This window comes from Schistocerca serialis, chromosome 1, assembly GCF_023864345.2.
Source record: "Schistocerca serialis cubense isolate TAMUIC-IGC-003099 chromosome 1, iqSchSeri2.2, whole genome shotgun sequence".
NCBI classification, from domain to species: Eukaryota; Metazoa; Arthropoda; class Insecta; order Orthoptera; family Acrididae; genus Schistocerca; species Schistocerca serialis.
This window is the reverse complement of record NC_064638.1, coordinates 883,874,298-883,892,801: the sequence shown is the minus strand read 5'-3', so window position 1 is coordinate 883,892,801 and position 18,504 is coordinate 883,874,298. Positions and strand designations below refer to the sequence as shown.

Genomic DNA, 18,504 nt, shown 5'->3' with positions numbered 1-18,504 from the left:
AAGAAAGGATATTATGGAGACAGGGTTAGCCACAGTTTGGCAGAGGTTTCCAGAACAAATTTTCACTCTGCAGCAGAGTGTGTGCTGATATGAAACTCCCTGGTGGATGAAAGTGTGCCAGACCAGGATTTGAACCTTGGACCTTTTCCTTTCACGAGCAAGTGCTGACCACATTAGCTACCCAAACACAACTCATGATCTGTCCTCACAGCTTTATGTCCAGTTCCTCATCTCCTCAGGTCCTGAGCTTGAGTCTCAGTCTGGCACACAACTTTAATCCATCGAAAAGTTTCATATCAGTACACACACACTGCTGCAGAGCAAAAAATTCATTCTGGAAACATCTGACACGGCAGTGACTAAGCCATGTCTCTGCAATATCCTTTCTTTCAGGAGTTCTAGTCCTGAAAGTTTTCCAGGAGAACTTTTGTGAAATTTAGAAGATTGGAGATGAGATACTGGCAGAAGTAAATCTGTGAGTTGTACTTGGGTAGCTCAGCTGGTTGAGAACTTGCCTGTGAATGGCAAAGGTGCCAGGTTCAAGTCACGATCTGGCACATATTTTTAATCTGCCAAGAAGGTTCATAACAGCACACACTCCACTGTTGTTGTTGTTGTTGTTGCTGTGGTCTTCAGTCCTGAGATTGGTTTGATGCAGCTCTCCATGCTACTCTATCCTGTGCAAGCTTTTTCATCTCCCAGTACCTACTGCAACCTACATCCTTCTGAATCTGCTTAGTGTATTCATCTCTTGGTCTCCCTCTACGATTTTTACCCTCCACGCTGCCCTCCAATACTAAATTGGTGATCCCTTGATGCCTCACAACATGTCCTACCAACCGATCCCTTCTTCTTGTCAAGTTGTGCCACAAACTTCTCTTCTCCCCAATCCTATTCAATACTTCATCATTAGTTATGTGATCTACCCATCTAATCTTCAGCATTCATCTGTAGCACCACATTTCGAAAGCTTCTATTCTCTTCTTGTCCAAACTATTTATCGTCCATGTTTCACTTCCATACATGGCTACACTCCATACAAATACTTTCAGAAACAACTTCCTAACACGTAAATCTATACTCGATGTTAACAAATTTCTCTTCTTCAGAAACGCTTTCCTTGCCATTGCCAGCCTACACTTTATATCCTCTCTACTTCGACCATCATCAGTTATTTTGCTCCCCAAATAGCAAAACTCCTTTACTACTTTAAGTGCCTCATTTCCTAATCTAATACCCTCAGCATCACCCGACTTAATTAGACTACATTCCATTGTCCTTGTTTTGCTTTTGTTGATGTTAATCTTATATCCACTCCACTACCAAGTCAAAATTCACTCTGAAGTTCTATGTGTAATTTATGAACATCATAGTGCTGCAGTTTTTTTTTTGAAAGAAATGATTTATGACAAACACCAATGCTAGTGCAAAGGAAACGCGTAGATGTTGAGGAAAAGATAAAATCTGACTAACTGGATGCTGACAAGAAATGACGCAGAACCAGAAATAATGTCTGAAAGCTACAGTCTACCACCCATTTACCTGAACATCAACTTCCACATGTGAGACTCTATCCTACATGAAAGGAAAGGTCTATGCCAGTTTTCACAATATAACACACACTGCAGCAAAATGTATAGAGTGACGCCTGAAATGTGGGCAACCAATATCCCGACATTTCTGTACAAAAATTACTCTTCCCAATTAGGCACCACAAATGCCAATCACAGGAACTTAGTTACTGACAGGAATTCTGGGCAGAGACTGAACCACTGATTCTCTTTGAGAATGTGAATAATAATAATAATAATAAATACCTGCCACATAAACATACAAGGTTGCTTAAGAGCATTCAAAAGAAGGCTATGGTACAGCTGTATGTTTCACTATTGTATTACCTGGCATCTGTCTGTCAGATGCACTAACAATAATGGCATATTAGCTTGACAATGAGGCATGTTATACATTTAAACTGTTACGTACCAAATAACAACAGGCCATGCAAAACATTATTTCATTCATATGACAATCACTGCAACAGAGACTGTGTGTTAAAGCCTTTTTTTTGTTTTTTTTTTTTTTTGTTGCGCCTTTGTCTCACATTGGCACAGGGTTGGCATGGTTTTTAATGGATTTAGCAGGGTTAATTTAAGAGGTGGCTGGATGCACTTCCTATTGCCAACCCATAATCCCCGGGATGGAGTAAATGTACCGCAACTGTCTGTGTGTGGTATTATTCATGTGAAAGTGAGTTTTTTTAAATAGTAGCAACTTATGTAACTGATGCAGGACTCAGGTACCAGCCCAGAATTAACCTAATGGGATGTAGGAACCACCTAAAAACCACATCCAGGCTGGCTGGGACACTGGCCCACATCACTAACCTGCCAGGCAGATACAATCTGTGCCGGTGCACCTCCCTGTCCCACAAGTGGTGCTGTAACATGCATGGCTATTGATGCGTGAAGTGCCTGTATGAAAGACATGCAAGTAATGATCCCTCTGTAATACCACCACAGTTTATGAAAGTTTGGCATGTCATGTGGAGATATGTTCAAAACAGATTATTATTCTAATAGTTTTTGTTGCAGTCTTATCATATTTGTCTTCGAAGTCATTAGTTACATATGAATGCTGCACACAGCACATAAAACTGAGGGTTCTCTGTAATTACACAGAGTATGAAGACATTCAAAATTTGAACATCACTGGTAATCATAGTAATGACAAATGCGACAAAATGATGCAGAAAAATTATTAGAGTAATGCCAGAGTTATTTCTAATCTTAAAAAAAGCACATTTTGGATTTAAGATATTCACTTAATGCCTCAGTTTTCACAATCACTGATGCTGTTGAAATGTAGAATATTGCTATAAACCTACATGACAAAAATCAGTAAAAATAGTGATGAGTCATTGGGATTCAATTTCTTGGCTAATATTACAAATCTAACTGGGTGCATCATATGAACTGGGGATGTAAAATGCTTTTGTTGATGATCCCTCCTATATTTGTTGCTCCTTGAAAGAGTCAGACTGCACAAATGCACTGAGTTTCTTTTTCTTTCTTCTCAGCAGCTAAGTTCTTATTTTCAATAAATTATTAAATTTAAATAGACATATTACAATTATTTATACTGTATCATTCTGTGCATCAGGTTAGAGGATGGGCAAAATAAGAAGTCACTATTAGGACATGACTTCAGACAGTGTATGAAGTTTGTTGCTACAATTATTTTAGACTGAAACACAAATCCTGATGCCAATTTAAATAAAGTAACACAGTTTTAGAAAAACTGAAGTCAATACTATATCATATTGAAATAGAACCAAACAGACTAACTGTATTAGGTCAGAGAGCATAATATTTGCACCAAACTGAAAGGCCAAGAAGCAGCTCTTTCCGGTGCCAATTATAATTCTCTCCCAATACAATACAACTACATGATTCTTCTCCTCTCAGCTTACATGGGAAATTTTACACACACACACACACACACACACACACACACACACACACACACACACACACACACACACACACAAACAGTTTCATCGCAGAAGAAAATTAAACACCCAGCACCTGCAAGAAATATTCACTTAACATGACATTAGTGGTATTATTCTCGATCTCCAGGCATTAAGAAATGAAGAAGATACTTACTGCTAACTATGAAAAACCCAATCAATTCTTTGGGAGGTCTCAATTGCACGGATGAACTTCGTTTTTTCACGTATGTCTGATGTAGCCCACACGTAAGTTTCTCTTGTGGAACTCTTTAACCTGCTATTCAATATGATACTAACACTCCATAAAAAGTCCATTTGGTTACGTCAGCGCAACATGAATATTGTTTGTTGCACGAAAACAACACTCAATGTAAGTCTGTCAACTGAATGCACAAAACTATTCATTTGACAGAAACGCTACAGCTATGAACACACGAAGTACACACGGGCATAGAATACTGCTGAAAGGGATTACACACTCCTCGAGATCGAAAATGCACCACATTCAACTAATAATTTATCGATTATCATTAATTCCACATGCCCCTTCCAAGCACCCATTCCTCCACCATGCAGCAGACACTGATGCAGCAGGCTTGAAAACTGAAATAATACTCACAAATATGAAAAATTAGTAACTCGGATTGGACTCTTGGGAGTCGAAGGGCAATGACACGCTGTAAACAAAATATTTTTGCAACCAGCTAGAGATACAAATTCCACATACATTGCCAAATCATAATAAACAAAACTGTACATACGAATTTTCCGCCTATTGTTTTAGCTATCTAAATTATGTGGTCCTGAACAAAATGCAGGATCTGTAAGGGCGATTCTTGTAAGAAGAAAGCTTTGTAAAAGTTAGGTGTTCGTAGAAAAACTTTATTTGAAGTTAACAGAAAATCCATGCCTAATTCTAATCAAGCAAAGTTCCACATCGTTTACTTACATGGGGCAATTAATGAGTCGTGAGCACATAAAATATGACTTTCAAACATATTACACATAGCTCCGTGCTTTATTGACCATGGGAAACAAAACTTCGCCACCGCGCCTCAAACACACCCTTTCCCTTCTTGAACTCTCAATACAAACAGACCACCTGTCACATAGCATCGGGGCAAAGATTTCACGACAAAGAGAACACATCAGTAATGTAAGCACACTGTGTCTGTACGTAATATCTATGAATTGGCGCCAGCATAATGTATCCATGGTTTAAATATTTTATTACAATAAAAAAACAATATGATGCCTTTGAATTTTCGTAATTTTATACACAACCTTCGTAGAGCATATTGTGATTAGGTGTTCATAAAATAACACGTATGCAATGTATGAAAGCTTAAGCCCGGTCCACACGCAACGACCTGTCTGCTCAGACGTCTGCGCAGACATCGGCGCAGATGTATGTACATGCAAAAGATCGCTGCAAATGTGGTGTGTTCACACGACACAAACCCCAATCTACTACTCGCCCGCCATCTGTCGGTGTAGAAAAGAAATATCGGTGACAAGCGACTACGCTCCCCGTAAACGTTAAAAATTAATTCAGATATTTTGAAATATAGAAATGGATGAAGTTCTGTTGTGGTCTATGTTCGCAACTTGTGTTGCAAAAAAACATTCAGACCAACCGCAGGAAACAGAGAAAGCAGTCAAAATGGTGTAGACAGTGGCTGCTAAAGCGAAAGCAGTTTTCTCACGTAAATTTACTGCGAGAGCTGCAGGGCGAACCTAACGACTGGCGAAATTATAAACTTGAACCTGGAGAATATTGACACTGTGGTATTAACTTGCTCTGTTTTACACAACTTTTTGCGCAGAAGAAACCCGCAGTTTTACACACCATATGAGTCACTGGACCGCGAAAACATCAACCAATGTTCTTCTGAACTGGGCGAAAGATGTGACGAAGAAATTATGCACGCCCTGCAACGTTGAAGGAGTGGACAAATGTTTGAAAGCACAAAAACTGTTAGAAATAAATATAAACATTATTTCAGTGCTACTGGAGCTGTTCCATGGCAGGATGGATTAGTATCGTAATAAACTTTGTTTTGTAAAACATGGACAAGTATATTCATGTTTCTTTTTATAATGGCAGTTAATTTTCTATTTTGTTTGCACACAAATATATTCTTTTGAATAAACTTTTGATAAACGTATGTGAAATATATTGTTTTACATTATCTCGTGTTCCATTTCCTCGCACTCCAATTTTATCTTCAATTGTACTCCTGCTTGGTCTTGGCGTTTCTTGATCACAAAGAAAGCCAACCAGATCAAAATACCATAACGTTGGCTGGTATACTTGATCTACTCCTACACCAGATCCTCTAGATTTCTGAACTTTTTTCCGGTAAACAGTTCGCAACGAATTTTTTTTTTTTTATTACTATTTCTCTGTTTGCTGAGGTGACAACTGCCCTTCAATTTTTCAGTTAGAACATTGTATGCTGCTGTCTTTTTGTCTCGGTCACCATATTCTTTACTTTTAATCTTCCACGAACATAGGTGGATTCTATACATTTCAATGAATTCACTTACAAACTCTCGAGAACACTGACGAGTATCAGCCATTTTAATGCCCTGTGCGCACAAATACAAACACTAGACTGAGCAACCACCTCTTTCGCGCCAGATTTGCGACGATCTCCTGTCCACACGCTCCAGCTTGTCTGCGCAGATGTGGTTTGAATCCACAGATTTGAGAGGTTTCGCTCAAACCTCCAACTCCAACTTCCAGGTTTGCACACACCTCAGGTTGGTGCAAATCTTCTGTCCACACGCAACGATCTGTCTGCGCAGATGTGATGTGCGCAGACATTTGCGCAGACAGATCGTTGCGTGCGGACGGGCCTTTAAGATGTCCGGAATGACTTAAGCCGATTCACACTAGATGTCAATGGAACATGTTGAAGCAGCACCTCTATAGGGAGTGCTGATTGAAGTAACGTCGGTCTCATAATTATGCTTTGATTTGTTTTCCATCTGTTTTCTGTACGTGATTTTTTCTGTGTTTTTTCTTTGTCGGTACCTGTTCTTCATGATTGCACTGTGGGTAGTAATTGTAAATGCGATAAGTAATAAATTGATGATATTTATCTAGATACCTGGTAATTTCTAGCTTAGCAAACAGATTATGGGCCCAGGTGCCATCTTTTACAGTACAACAAATAAAAATTGAAAAACTTATCAATTCGATACATAATTCACAGTCATGGCTCAAGAGAAGTACAGGATACCAATCTATGATTGGCACGAACTTCAGACACTGAAAATTTAGGATTGAAACATGTGAGATGGAATTATTGAGTTCTGTGGAAAATCCCTACACAGAAGTGGTGGAGTCTACTCAGTATGACAGCTGAATAACGTGTACAGAAGGAATCTCTTATGGAAGAAGTTAGCAAAAACGATGGGATGTGTAAGTTACTAATAACCCAAAGAATTTCACACAGTTACTTGGAGTATGCCAAGGACAAGGAAAGTGCCTATGATCTGTAGAATTCATTTACTCAAACTTCTGCATGGATAGGTATGTCTAATCAACTTTTATCAAGAAAGATTCTTTTCGCAATGAAGTTTAATGTAAATGACGATACTGCTGAAAATCATTTTCTGAAGTTTGATGATATCTGACCAACTGAGTTATCGTGACTTGAAAGCATTCTGTGGTAATAGTGAAGAAACTGATATAATGCACAGTTTGCTACTAACAATGCCTGTAGAATACAAATTTGTTTTACTGCTCTGGAAACCTCATCAACTGAGTAGTTGAAACTGAGTTTTGTAAAGTGCAGATGAAGAAGCAAAACTTAATACAGTAATTCTAAACCGTAACAAAAGGTCATTAAACCAAATGTCTTTGCTGACAGCATTTGTCTTGCAGCAAGCTTAAAGGAAATATCAAGTGACAACTAAGTCTCAATGTATGTATAATGAAAACAAAGCTCTATTTAAATACCTGTTGCTGGTGTAAAAACCAGGTCATATTTGGGCACAATGCAAAGTTACATTGCCAAAAATAGCATAAAACTGACAATTCTGCAAATGTAGTGAACATTTGCAAGAAATATATGAAAGTGTAGATAAGTTCTCTTTCACAGCTGTTATTAGATGTTTTACTGATGATAAAGTCCAGTGGTACCTAGATTCGAAGGCAACACAACACTTGGTTAATGAATCTGTTCCTTTCATGAATGTGAAAGAACTGGAAAATCCAATACGAATAAAGGTTGCCAAAATACATAAATCTTTGTTTCCAGAAAGGTAAGAGAAGCTGAAGTTGAAAACACTGTTTGTGGTAAGAAATACAAATATCTATATAAGTTGCTCTTGTAGTGTCAGATTTACGAAATACTTTATTGTCAATGTGTAAACTAGATAGCTGGCTACTGCATTGTTTTTGAAAATTCAGTAGGTTCAACACAAAAGGGTGATAAAGCTATAGCTGTAGCTCAAAGAAAATATTCAGGCATGTATAACCTTTTCTTCAAACGTACCAAGTGTTCTATGTTTAGTGATTGTGTTTCAGACAGTGATGTAGACTTATGACGTAATGCTTAGCACATTTGAACCTTGAAAATATGAAGAAAAATATCTACCTGAGGTACTGGCTGAAATAAAGTTTTCTGAACTTGTAAATAAATGTTTTACCTGCATAGAGGGTAAACAATGACCACTTATTCAGTTCCGTGTTCAAACCAAATGACAGCTTGATCAGTTACACAGCGATGTGCTTGGTGCTGTAACGCCATCTCTTTTTATGGAAAGAAATATATAGTGACTTTCACTGTTGATTATACACACTTTACAGCTGCCTATAGTCTTCAATCAAAGGCAGAAGCATTTCGATATTTTAAAGTATGCTGTAGAATGGCTACAGCTCATTATAACATGAAAACCAGCAGATTTAGATGTGACAATGGTTGTGAATACGTTTCAAAGGAAATGTTGAAACTCTTTGAAGTTGAGTAAAATGGAGCGCCAGAATGACTAAATCGTATTATCATTGAAAAGACTCATTGTAAGAATCCTGGTTGCAAACTTGGAAAGAAATGTTGGCTGGAGATGGTATTGGCAACTGTTTCTATCATTGCCTGTAATCCTGCTTCACCTTTAGAAGGAGAAATTCTAGCACACCCTATGGTATGGAAGGAAGCTAAATTTGAAGAAAACACATCTGTCTGGATGTGTTCTATACTTGCACTTTCTGAAGGAACTATTCACATGTAAGTGTGTCACCAAGTCATTAAAATGTTTCATAACTGGGTATTGTCCCAATGGTTACAGATTATGGTGTCCCAAACAATGTAAGATTGTATTTTGAAGGTATGCAATTTTTTAAGAAGCTAAGTTTATATTTGTATGAACAAGTAGCGATGATTGGATCTTGAAAGAGGCTGTTCAAATGGACAACATAATGCAGAACGATGTAGAAAATCAAGGACATCAGAATGAAACTAACTTTGAGGAAACTGAAAAAAACTATTGAACATATTTAGAGCCTATGACTTCAGAAGAAATTAAAGAAGCGCAACCTCCACGTAAAACTAATATATCAAGAAGAAAACCTAGATACTCGGAGAATTATGTAGTGTTAGCCTTGAATGCAGAAGCATTTGTGGAAAATTTACCTCAGAATTTTGAATGTGAAGGGTCAGTATGATTAAGAAGAATGGACAACAGCAATAACATCTACATCTACATCTATACTCTGCAAACAACCGTGAGATGCATGGCAGAGGGTACATCCCAATGTACCAGATGTTACGGTTTCCTCCTGCTCCATTCATGTACAGAGTGCAGGAAGAATGATTGATTGAATGCCACTGTGAATGCTGTAATTATTCTAATTTTATCTTCATGATCCCTATACGAGTGACACATAGGAAACTGTAGTATATTCCTAGAGTCATCATTTAAAGCTAGTTCCTGAAAATTTGTTAATAGACTTCCTCAGGGCAGTTTACATCTATCTTCAAATGTCTTCCAGTTTAGTTCCTTCAGTATGTCTGTGACTCTCTCCTATAGATCAAACAAGTCTGTAACCATTTGTCCTGCCCTTCTCTGTATACATTCAATATCCCCTGTTAGTCCTATCTGGTATAGGTCCCACACACTTGAGCAATATTCCATAACCAGTCCCATGATTAATTTGTAAACAGTCTCCTTCGTAGAATGATTGCACTTCCCCAGTATTCTACCAATACACCGAAGTCTACCACCTGCTTTTCCCATGATTGAGCTTATATGACATTCCATTTTATATCCCTACAAAGTGTTACGCACAGGTATTTGTATGAGTTGGCGAATTCCAGTGATGACTCATTGATACTATAGTCATAGGATACTACATTTTTTCGTTTTGTGAAGCGCATGGTCTTACATTTCTGAATATTTGATTCAAGTTGTCAATCTTTGCACCACTTTGAAACCTTATCAAGATCTGACTGAATATTTAAGCAGCTGCTTATAGATAGTACTTCATCATAAATAACTGCATCATCTGCGAATGTCAGAGATTATTAATATTGTCTATGAGGTCATTAATATACAACATGAACAGCAAGGGTCCCAACAAACTTCCCTGCATCACACCTGAAGTTACTTCTACATCTGATGATGAATCTCTTTCTCCAAAACACCAAAAAGAAAAAAACAAATAAATAAAAAGGGAAGAAAGGCCTCTATCCAGTCACAAATTTCATTTGATACCCCATATGATCACACTTTTTACAATAAGCATGGGTGTGGTACTGAGTCTGATGCTTTCTGCAGATCAAAAAAATACTGCATCTACCTGGTCGCCCTTATCCAAAGCTTTCAGTCTGTCATTTGAGAGAAGTGCAAGTTGAGTTTCACATGAGTGATATTTTTGGCAACCATGCTGGTTGGATTTGAGGAGGTCATTCTGCTCAAGATACTTCACTCATTATGTTTGAGCTCAGAATATGTTCTAGGATTCTACAGTAAATCAATGTCAAGGATATTGGACAGTAGTTTTGTGGGTAACTTCTACTGTCCTTCTTGTAGAGGGATGTAATCTGTGGCTCTTTCCAAGAACTGGGCACTGTTTTTTGTGCAGAGGAGCTACGATAGACTATGGTTAGAAGAGGGTGTAACTCAGCCACAAATTTAGTACAGAATCTGGCAGAGACTCCACTGAGCGTTGGAGCCCTGTTCAGTTGTAACGATTTCAGCTGTTTCTCAACACCACTGACACTAATACTTATTTCATTCATCTTTTCAGTGGTATGAGGAATTTGGGCACTTCTCCTGAGTTTTGCTTTGTAAAGGAATGTTTGAAAATAGAGTTAAGCATTTCAGCTTTTGCTTTACTACACTCAGTTTCAGTTCCCATCACATTCTTTAGGGACTGGGCACTAACTGTGGTGCCACTAACAGTCTTTACATATGGCCAGAAGTTCTTCGAGTTTTATGAAATATCATTTGGCAATATTCTGATATGGTAGTCACTGGAGGCGTCGCACATCACTCTCTTGACACCCAAATACTTTTCATTCAGCATCTCTCTATCTGTAGCTCTACGCTTTGTTTTACACCTATTACGCTGTAATGTCTGCTTCTTCAGAAGTTTCTTCATGGTGAGTGTATGCCATGGAAGTTCTCTCCCATTATGAACTGTTCTGCTGGGTACCTATCTATCCAGCGCTTTTTTTTCTTAAAGGGTGTCTGCTCTTCACTCCCACATCGACATGGTGACTATCTCAAAAGACCTACTGTCACCCTTGTATTTGTTAGCTACTAATCGAGGATTTCACAGGATGTGGGGCTGTGATGTTGTCCAAAAGTCTGGGTATTGTTACTCTCTAATATGGTTGCATCGAGGAGATAGATAATGTACGAAAAGGAACTGAAGGGTAGTTGTTTCAGGAGCAAAGGGGAAAAAGTGCCAAGACGAGCGCCAAGGGAAAGAAACCTCTGTGATAGTCTGGATGAGTAGTAAGAGCAGTAGTGGATTTCTTGCTGCCTGCAGCAGATCATGCAAAGATAGATTATGTTAGTAATGGGTATCATGCATTGATACCGTGTCAGAGCCAAAGGTTGTTATAGCAAGAGCAATCCAGTGTAGCAATGCAGTGTGGTGCTATGAACATTCAGGTGTGCAGTGTCATTGGTGACTTGGTGCAATATTAGGCCTACGTTAACCAGCGGCACCTCCCTGGTGTTCGGCGTCTTCGTTACTGCATGGCACCATTCTTCTGCATGTGGTCCTCGAGCAGTCCCCTCTGCTCACGGAGCATCGCTACGGATACTTCTGTGAGATGCACGCCAGCTTCTCACGCTTTGGCGATGGCTGCTGCTCTTCTCTCTTTGTCGGTGGTCGCCCCTGTGGCGTTAGGCGTTGCTGCCATAGCCAGAAGGGTGATGGGCGTCTTCTTGTTGGCGCCTGTCTGTTGCACTGCTGCTGGTGAAGCACTCGAATAATGGCTGTCTTCTTGGCGGCGCCTGTGTCCTGCATTGCTGCTGGTGCAGTCACCGGATTAGGCACCAATCTAACTGCTTGGAGGACGCAAAGCTCTGCATGAAGTTGCCATAGGGCCTCCTCCTTCTCAACAGCGAGAGCAGCCATGAATGTGGCTCTCTCTGCCACCATGGCGGCTTTAAGGACCGTGACTGCTTGGCTGACGACATCACACATAACTGCATGCATGTTCTAGGTCGTCTGTTGCTGTGCTGCCGATCCTCCCTACCGCTGGTGGGGCATTCAGGCCAGTCGTGGACGGCGGGAACCGCCGCCAGTTCTTCTTGCTGCTCCCCTGGATTCTTCGTCGCCTGACGCGAACCTTTTCTTCTCCTGCATGATTTTACGGTTGGGGCCGTCATCCTGCACTGGTCTGGTTGCGGCTTGAGAAAGTCAGGCAGCCTCCCCAATGAGGCCCGCAGCATTGAGCACACGTCGGAGTATCTTGCTTGCTCCTGCCGCAAGCACGACTGGCGTGTTTTCTGGAGCACTTGATACACTTCGCGCTGTTGCGGAAGTATTTGGCCACATGCCCGACTTCCTGGTGCCTGAAGCACTGTGGGTTTGTACCTAGGTCAGGCAGGAGGGCTTCGAACTTGGCAGGGAAAGCTAGTTGCTTCTGCAGGTCGAGGATGCCGTCCGAATGGTCGGACGCGTGCATGGTGACAATGAAGAGCTGCAGCTACTAGCGGTTGGTCTTGTTATGCAGTTAAACTGACGCATCACTGAACCCTGCTTGTCGCTGTCCTTCTGCTCTGTGTTTGGCCATGTTCGTCACCTGCAGTTCGATGGTGATGTTGTCGCCCATGGACGAAACAACTACTTTTTGGTTGCAGCAGTCAGTAATGATGTCATACAGTGTTGTCCATGCTGTGTCTCTGCACTGAATGTAGATAGGCGGGGCAAGTGTAAGGTCAACTTCTTCTTCTCTTTTCTTTTGCCGTTTCCGATAGGCGCTTTTGGCAATCCGAACGATCGATCCATCCTTAACAGTGTCGGTTTTCACGTGCGGTGAGCTGCTGCTCTTGCCCATACAGTGGCGCGACAGATACGACAATCGTCTCCTCAGAAGCGTAACATCACAGGCGAGCCTTGTCAACTCTCTGTCAACCCATGTAAGCGAGAGCGACTGCTTGAGCCGAACGTGCCAGCTTCGTGGCCGAGCGGTTCTAGGCACTTCAGTCCGGAACCGCGAGACTGCTACGGTCGCAGATTCGAATCCTGCCTCGGGCATGGATGTGTGTGATGTCCTTATTTTAGTTAGGTTTAAGTAATTCTACGTTTAGGTGACTGATGACCTCAGATGTTAAGTCCCATAATGCTCAGAGCCATTTGAACTATGTTTTGAGCCGAATGTACTATGTATCCAGTGCATAGTCAACTATTCTTTTGTACATGAGCGAATAGTTCCTCTACATGTTCCTGGCCTGTGCTGAAAGTTTCAAGTTCCTCATTGACATATGACGCTACTGTTATTTTATGTGGTTTTCTAAACATATATATCTATCTGCTTGTTGTAGTTGTCCCTTGTGCTATGGTAATGATAGTTGTCACAACTTCATCCTGTTCACTGATACCAGTTTCAATGTGGACATCTGCAAAAAGGTCAGGTCTTTTTGTTGCCATTACGTCCAGAATATTACCATAATGAGTAAGGTTCGTAAATATCTGTTCTAGGCAGTTTTCAGGAAAAAAATTTAGTAATCAAAGGATGTCTTATCACGCCCACCACTAACAAAATACTAATTTTTCTAATTAATTTTTGTATGATTAAAGTCTCCTGGATGATGAAAGTCTCCATCAGTGGTTCTAATATGACTGGGGAACTTACGCACAAGTGAACTGAGATTTTCTCTAAAGTTTTTGGTCACATTAGGAGATGAGTCTGGTGGGTGATAGAAGGAATAAATTATCATTTTATGCCCACCCCTGATACTGAGTCTTGCCCAAACAATCTCACATGTAGCTTCAGTTTCTATCTCAGTGGATTTGATGGTGGATTTGAGTTTCTTCTCTACTGTGACAAATACACCACCCCCGTTTTGTCCATCCTTTCGATGTACACTTAAATTTCCCACAATAATCTCACGGCTGTAAATTTCAGTTTTCAACCAGCTTTCTGTACCTAGTATTACATGAGCTTGACTGCTTTTCCTTTTCATGAGTGCTTCAAATTCTGGCACTTTATTGTGAATGCTTCAACAGTTTACCATTAGTATTTTAATACTTTCGCCATTGGGAGGCATTTCTTTAGATTTTACGCTGATACTTCTAGCTTTTCTACAGCTACCCTTTTCTGGACTGGATGGAGAGTCGCATAATCTAAAAAAAAAGCTTGTGTGAACCCATCTCACGATCAGCTACCTGAGTAGCAGCCTCTGATGTGTAGTGCACACCTGACCCATTTAGGGGTACCCTACAATTCTCAATCCTATGACGCAAGTATGGGAAATCAGGACCTAGCTTGTCACAGAATCTTTGAAGTCTCTGGATCAGTTCCTCCACTAGACTCAGAACCAAAGGGCCATGATCAGTTCTTTGGACAATGCTGCAAATTGTGAGCTTCGTTGAAACTACGTTTGCAAGATTGGTATTCTCAACCTCCTTTGCCAGTTGCTAGAGTGAATCAAGAATAACCTTGGAGCCCAGATGACAGACATCGTTTGTTCCAACATGCACCATAATGTGGAGTTGATTGTACCCTGTTTACTCAACAGCTGCTGAAATAGCCTCTTCAACATGTTGAATGAGGCCTCCAGGTATACACAGTGGCTGCACTTGGGTCCTTTCCTGTCTCTTGTTGCCATTTCCCTAAGGGTTCCAATCATTCGCCATATGTTTGAACTGTAAACGATTAATAGGTCCTTACCCGTTTGCGTTTGTCTACTCTTGACACAGACAAAAGAAGTTTCCCAAAAACAGGTGAAGTGAGTCCCACTGGCTCAGTTTCAGTTTCAGTGAAAGACAACACCTCAGACCTGCTGGTTAGGGTGCTCGATACAACACCCTGAGTGCTTCCTGGTCCCTGTCCACCATGTACAGGACGCCTAGATCTACCATTGACAAGGCATTCGCAGTCAAGTGGACGAAAGAGACAGATCCTGCACTTTGTGCAGAGAAGACAGAGTCCAGAGGAGAGGGTAATACTTGAGGTACCTCTGGTACCAGTACCACAGGTACATGAATCTTGTGAGCTCTTACAACACACTGATTAGAGCAGCTGACAATAGTCTGGCAGTAGTCAAGGGGATTTCCAGCTGCCTATGAATGTCACCCAACTCATCCCATGTTTGAGAACAGCATTCAGAGTGGAGCTGAATTTTGGCTGGAGCATAATGTTACAAGGCAGTCATCAGAGAACTCTGAATTAAGCCTGCTGATTATTTTTTAATCTGTTGAGCTAAAAAGTTGCTAATTCCGTATAACAAAAGAATCAAATACTCTAAACGAGATCTCTATTAAGGCGACACAAAAACCCGTGGTAAAAATGAGTAGTTTCTAAAATGTTTTGTGGTTAGTTATAGTTGTTAGCAAACTCGAGAACAGAGTAATTTACAATAAATGCAGATGATATACAGGGCTACTCCTCTATAAGGGAAGACTAGATGTGACACAATATGTTAGTTAGTATATCTACTACAATAACTAAATCAAAAACGTCAATTTACTACAAACTGCTCGTAGATTATGCAAGGATAATGGTAACTTCCGAAAATTATAAAAAAACGCACGTTTATTTCCGTTGGTGTACAATGACATTCATGAGTGATGTGTTCTTTGGCAGAACTGTGAACCACAAATGTTGATTTGCTATGAAACAAATTACGTATCCAAAACTCACGAAAAAATAGTTTTGTAAGTCTTCAAAAATTCTAAAAAATAACTTATTTCTCATGCAATGGTACAATGAAATTAAAGGATAATTGTTTTGAACGAGGATAGACCTACTGTTGTCAAAAATTTTAAAAGATCACAATTAAGTTTGTTTACGCATGTAATTGACGATAATGGTACGAGTTTATCGTGGCACTCGCGAATGTTCGAAATCTCACAATGTATCGCAAAATAAACGGGTATTAATACAATTAATGAAAGATTATGCAGAAGCAACGCAAACAGTAAAATATGCGAATCTAGAACTTCAATTCGACACATGAATCTGGTACGCGCGATCTCACACAAAGGAAAATTACGAAATCGGCTTTATATATAAATAAACGTGCCTATTGCACAGATTTTTCGCTTAGCAGTTTCTCTGTACACTTCTGCACTGGTGTACTGAAGAAGAACATTGCAGTGTAAGTTTCTCTCGGTGAAAATCGTTAAAATGTGCAGCAGCACCAACAAAGCACTTCTCCCGCCTGTTGCAGCTAACAATGCCACTTGAAGGAAGAAATGGACTACCTCTCATGTAGTGGGAATTGGACTTACCCACAGCTTCCAGTAGATAAAAGAGCCATCGACAAAAAGCGCGTATTCAACGTAAAAAGAGGTGCATCTGGAATCAATAAAAGGTATATGGCACATTCGGTTACTAAAGGCCGCGCTCAGGTATATGCTCCAGTTACTCGACTCACAGCAATGAAAACCTTTCTTAGTGTGATGACTCAACATGATTTTTTTGTGGAGCAAATGGATATACATAATGACTTCTCACATGAAGAACTGATGGAAGAATTTGATATGAGAGTTCCTCAAGGTGTAAATATTAAGGAAGGACTTTCATGCAAACTCAATAAAACTTTTTATGGACTCAGACACCAAGAACTTGGACATCTACATTTGACAATTTTATGTAGGAAACTGAGTTTTGACAATCCAAAGTTGAAAGATATCTCCATGTTGAAAGCACTGTTGGTTATAATACTTACTTGTAACTGTATGTAGATATCATAATTGCTGAGAATTACAAAAACAAAATCATCAATATTAAGAAGAAGTGAGAATTAAAATTTGAAATGTGAGAATTTGAAGAGTCATCATTCCTTGGAATAAATATACACAGGACCAAAATCAAAATGTTTCTATTAGTCAACGTATTTATCTTGAAAAATTATTGAAAAGATTGAACATGGAAGACTGTAAGCCCTGTAAAACACCAATGGAAGCCAAGCCTAGTGAAAAAGCTTGTGTGAATGGCTGTAAATAAACCATATAGATAATTAATAGGTTGTCTGATGTATATAATGACAGCTACAACACCTGACATAAGTGCATTAATCAACTATTTTAGTATACATAAAAATAATCCACCATGATTCTACTGGAAAGGTTTGAAACGAATGCTTGATGTTCATCTGTGTTACAAAAAGGGAAAAATAAATGCTCTTCTCTGCTATGTTGATTCTGACTAGGACCTGAAGAAGAAAGAATTCAACAACAGGACACATACGCCAAGTTTTTGGAAATACTCTTTGTTGGTCTACAAGGAGACAGACATATATTCACTATAGTCAAAAGAAGCTGCTTAGGTAACAGCTGGAGCAGACAGTCTGTTAATGAGGGATCTTCTTGAAGAATTTAAAATATTTGTGAAAACTTCAACAGTTCATGAAGATAATAATCAGTCATGCCTCTTGGCTAGGATCAAAAGTAGTATCAGTTCTTATCAGCATAATAACTGATATGTACTGCATTGGATTTATCAGATATGATACATCTGTTAGAGAATTGGAAAAATAAATAACTGAATCACGTGAATATTTAATGCCATTTCGTAAGTCAGCTGCATAACAAAGGACATCTGAATGTGAATATGTTAGCTCTGAAGAACAAGTGGCAAATATTTTAACAAGAGCAGCTATGAGTTACGGATCAGTAGACTATACCTGAAGATGAGGGTAGTGAAATTTGAAGATACTTAATGAAATTATTAAATCTTTGTTGAAATAATAGCAAATGAATAATTACACTCAGACTTATTTTCTCTTTGTTTTCTGTAAGTGCTTTTGCCAATTTTTTCTTCTCTCTGCATCTTGTCTCCATCATTGTACTGTGATTGTAGTTGAAATTAAGATAAGTAATAAATTGCTATTACACATCTAACTACCTAGTAATTTCCAGTATTAACAAAGAACAAGATGTAGCTTCAGATGACATTACAATCAATTCGCAATTGCGAATAGGGACATCAATCAGCTATAGAATGGAATTACAACGATGAAAATTTGTGCCAGACCGTGACTCCAAGCAGGATTTCCCACTTATCACGAGCAGTCGCCTTACCATTTGGCTATTCGTGAACGACGCACAGCTAGATCCAAACTTCCATATGTCGTCAACCACGCGTCCACTGAACATGCATGCATGTCCAAAGGAACTTTTCATCGTAATCTGAATAACAAGGGCACTGCAAAATCGTATTTATCTGCCGATACCGGGCCTGCGACTTTCAAGTACAATGTATAAGCTGTATAGGATTATACTTAATGGATGTGCGTGTACGGGTCGTAGATGCAAGGTTGACGACATATGGAAGTTTGAGTGGCGCCATGGATTG

General features: G+C 39.6%; 1 protein-coding gene and 1 pseudogene across 5 annotated transcripts in view; one reads left to right on the top strand and one right to left on the bottom strand.

Moving 5' to 3' along the window:
- Positions 1–4,607, bottom strand: part of LOC126410973 (uncharacterized) — a 612,461-nt gene extending 607,854 nt beyond the window's left edge. For 4 of the 5 annotated variants that reach the window (XM_050081329.1, XM_050081331.1, XM_050081334.1 and 1 more), the window contains exons 1-2: positions 4,461–4,607; positions 4,131–4,188 (exon numbers count right to left, since the gene is read on the bottom strand). The gene's annotated coding sequence lies outside the window, so the exon portion shown is untranslated. The remainder of the gene's footprint in view (positions 1–4,130; positions 4,189–4,460) is intronic. The other variant, XM_050081330.1, reaches the window with a different exon arrangement.
- A 12,959-nt stretch (positions 4,608–17,566) lies between these two features.
- Positions 17,567–17,689, top strand: LOC126424065 (U2 spliceosomal RNA; annotated as a pseudogene).
- Positions 17,690–18,504: the final 815 nt, after the last annotated feature.